The sequence below is a fragment of the Corvus cornix genome, chromosome 1A, assembly GCF_000738735.6.
Source record: "Corvus cornix cornix isolate S_Up_H32 chromosome 1A, ASM73873v5, whole genome shotgun sequence".
NCBI classification, from domain to species: Eukaryota; Metazoa; Chordata; class Aves; order Passeriformes; family Corvidae; genus Corvus; species Corvus cornix.
The window spans coordinates 47960995-47965262 of NC_047057.1; the positions used below are offsets into that span (position 1 = coordinate 47960995).

The 4268-nt window shown below is 40.8% G+C and overlaps 1 long non-coding RNA gene across 1 annotated transcript; it reads right to left on the minus strand.

Moving 5' to 3' along the window:
- Positions 1-335: 335 nt before the first annotated feature.
- On the minus strand, positions 336-4268 carry LOC104696378. The gene is made up of 3 exons (XR_753003.3): positions 4053-4268; positions 1930-2807; positions 336-842 (listed from the first exon to the last, which is right to left on the minus strand). It is a non-coding gene; the product is annotated as an uncharacterized LOC104696378 (long non-coding RNA).

Consider the following 4268-nt stretch of genomic DNA (forward strand, 5'->3'; position numbering starts at 1 on the left):
AAAATCCCTTTTCCCCTTCTAACCGTGTATGACTCTTGATTTTAAAACCAGGAAAAGGCATCAATCTCAAATCCCTCATCCTCAGTGGGAAGCGAGATAAATCGGAAATACAGAGAGAAGACTCTCTCCTGGAGAAGGAAATAAGCTTTTTGGAGTGGCCCATCCAGCAGTTCAGGGGAGTACTAAAGGGAAGAAAGGTGAAAATCAGACAAACAGCTTTTGTTCCTTTTTCATAAGAACTGCTAAGCTATTTTGCATTAAAGAGATGTTCATTTGTTAAGGGTAACTCCACAGCCATTAGATCTCTTCTAGCAATGTCCTACGTGGATGTTTATCATCTGCTGTGTTAGACTTTGAGCTCAGTCTCCTTGCTATCAAGCAAGAGTGACTTGCAGGTCCTAGTCCAGGTGTTGTGCCACTTGCGTACTTTGCATTCTGGGCACAGATACAGAGGAACTGAATCTTGAGGCTCTTTGTTTTCTCATCAGTTGTTTTAATTAAGCAGAATAATTCCATTACTCTATACAGAGGGAACAGGCAGTCTATCTTGTCCTTCTGAGGTCTGTTTGCTGGTTCATAATTTGCAGCAGTGATCTTGAAAAAGCTGGTAGAATTTACAACCAGGCACTCTTCAGAAAGGAGATACATCACTGAGAATTACTTGCTTAAGCAGGTCACTCTCCCCATCATCCAGTGCAAAAGGCCTGTAAGGTAATTTTCATTATACCTGGTGTCCTAAGTCCACGTCACTCTGATGTTCACAGTAAAGGAGTTCATTCAGTTTATTAGCATCCTTAAAACTCCAGCCACACCTTGGTATCCAGCGACCCTGGTTGCCTTGGCTGCAGAGAGATAGCAGAGGCATTTAAAGATCTTTTGCCAGCAAAAGAAGCAGCAATAGAATGAAAAAGGGAGGAAGATGCTGTGCTACACAAGATATCTAGGAAAGACATTATGCAGGTTACTAGAAACATCCTGCAAGAGAAGCAGACTTCTAGGTATTATTTCAGAGACTGAAAGTGTCTGAAACATCACAGGATGATGATGTTGTGACTACTTTTGTATTTCAGTATCTCCACCAGGAAACAGCTCACAAGGTGCTTTCAGTGAAAAGCAGTAAACAGCTGGAAGCTAGGACTGCACAGCTACAATGGCCCACAGGAGAGAGCCAAACACCAAGCACAAGCAGGCACTGGAAGCATTCGAAACACATCTTATGAGCAACTGTGGCTCACCCTTAATACAGGCTTTCAGCTGGATCAATGACTCAGTTCAGAGAAGTGATGGGGTAACACACATCCTGATGAGTTTGGCAGACACTAGACTTCTTTGAGGATACTGATGTGCCCTGAACCGCCCCTCCTGCCCCATCCTGCACAGGCCCATCCTTTGCTCCTTATGGTCTGTGTTGGTGAATCCTCAAAGATTTTTCTCTCTGGTGTACTACTTTGAGACACCTTTGCAGCAAATTACATGGCATCATTCAGCAAGAGACAAAGGTCACATATCCAGCCGGGAAGTGGGCTAGTAATATCGTACTGCGTGATTCCTAAAACCGGCCGCAATAATGGGGATAATGTAAGGGACTGACATAACAGCAATCTGACAATTTGGTGTTGCTATGCAACTTGAGTTGGGAACAGACTTTTGCAGTTGCTTCTTAGCTGTCCATTGAATGCTCAGTGAAAGTGTCTGGCTACCTTCCCCACTCATCACTTTACCTAAAGCAGCAAGAATCCATGTGCAGGTTTTGTGCCAAGGTGCCCTCTTCAAGCCACTAGTGTAAGCAAACTGAGATGCAGACACTTACTTTCCAATATGAATGAGAATCGTGTTGTGCTACACACACATAAACAGCTACATACATTCACACACATTTCTCTTTCCTCTGATTTATTGCATATCTTCCCCTTTTTCCTCCTTTCTCACCTTAAGGTTATCATGTTGTCAAAGAAGAGCACTGTCTTTGGAAGCTTTTCCCTGGCCAAGTCACACCTATTATCACACCAGTTCACACTGTTTTCTTACTTTGTACATGTAATTCCTTCAGACCTTTCCATCTTTCTCCCAACTGTTTTCTCAGACTCATACAAAGTGGGAATAGATACAGTACTTGCTCTACCTTGTTTTATTCATCTGTCCTGAAAGTGCCTTGACCTGTCTTGAAACTGACCAGTTTTAAAACCCACAAGCAATGATGCCTTCAGCCCTTTCCTTGGGACTCTGACAGACTGACAAAACTCAGTGGTTAAGGAAGCTGACTTGCTCGTCTCCCTGGCTGAAACCTGACTGCTCCTAGTGACATCTCTTTGTGCTACCCTCAAAAACTTGCCCTTGCATGCTGGTAGCACCTGAACACCAAGGTGAAGGCTATTCTGCATCATGAGTAACTCATTCCATATGATCCTTTGTTATCACTTCCCAGACCTCTCTCAATTTGTTCCTTTTCCCTGAATTCCCGTGCTTTCCACAATCTGTTTCGTGGTGTTGCTTGTGTGATGTTTAATAGCCGCAGCTCAGAGTTGGCTGCATTTCAGTGGTAGGAGGGGGAACACAGGGAACTGTGAACTGAAACTCCGTATAATGTTGCTAGAGATGAGAACAAGTAAGGGAGTGTTTGCTATGCACACTATCTCCAGAAAAACATCTTTGCTAACGTGTATCTGTGCAGGCATTGTGGAGATAGGGATTACGTTATGCAGAGGGGAAGAGAAGCTGACTGACAGTAGAGATTTGCAGTCCATATTGATGTTTCACAATTGTGCATCTGTCTGCAGAACGGCCATGAAGCTCTTGAAGTCATTGCACTAAAAAAAAAATAAGGAAAGATAAATCAATAACTTCACTCACCCTTTTACCACAGCTCAGAGGGTGGAGGAGGAGTGTGTCATAACAGCTCACACTAGTGAGAAAATTTTAATCGAACAGTCTTCAACCAGAAAATACCACTTCAATAAAATCAACATTTTTCAAAAAATTCGAAGTACAAATGAAAAATCCCTATGTAAAAGGAGACTGAAACAAAAATTTCAGTATTGAAAAGTTTGTCTTAAGGAAAAAAATGACAGATTTTCTTTCAAATTAAAATACTACTTTTGAAAGCAACTTTTATTTTCTTAACATATTTTTCTGCTTGTATTGTTTTTACGTTCTTCAGTTAATAATGAGAGACACTGATGTGTTCAATATCCTGCCATTAGCCTGGAAACAGGTTTCTAGGATATTAAAAGCAATTGGTCCCTAACTAGTACCCAGAACGTTTCTATTTCAGAGTGCAAAAATTTAAATTGTTTCATTCAGCACAGACTAATAAAGCTGCTATTGCTTTTGATAGAAAACTCATTACTTTGTAGAAAAATCACTTGTTTTGAATATAAAGTATCACCTGTACTAAATTATATAACAATATTTAATTATTATATGCATGTTATGTTATGTTACTGGTAGGATTGCATAACATGGCCTCATATGAGATTTGATTTGGCACAACAACTGCATTTCAACTGATATGTGAAATGGTACCAAAACTTTACTAATTTTCAAAATTAAATATCAGTTATTTTTCTAAAAGTATCTAATGGAAATGTTCATAATTTTTAGTTCCTAGGAATACACTGAAAACAGTATTTTTATCATGAGAAGTAACAAGACGCCTTGAAATCATAAACTTTGACATTTCTCTCAAATGAACATTTCAAGTTTCATCTGGCTCTCACTTAACCTGTGATTCATTCTTTGTACTAACTCTAAATCTCCCTATTTGGAATAGTTTTCAGATTGGAGGCCTTGTCGAAAGCAATCATCATAAATTCAGCATGCACTTTATCATAGCTGGCTCTACCAGCATTTGTTGCAAGATAAAGCAGCTAATCGGTACTCACTTTCATCCCAATATTAATTCTTTTTTATGCATTCACAGGGATCTCAAAATTTTCCCCATCAGAATACATAAATGAGGATAAAATAAATCAGGATAAATTAAATCAATCTTGCCACCCAACCACACCCAAGAACACAGAGGGTTTCAAGGCTCCCACCACAGCCCTGCTCACAAGATCCTGTTGCAGGGAGGACCCGGGATTGGACTGACACTTCTCCTCCATTCCTCTGCTCACCCCACTGCGCACCAGGAGAGCTTGGACTTCCCTTTCTAGCATGTGAAGCCAAGAAGAAAAGAAAAAGATCTCCCTTCTGAAAGCACAAGTCCCCTTCCTCCTGCCGTCAGCAGCTGCAGTGGAACCGCAACCCAAGGCTTCCACCTAGTGTCT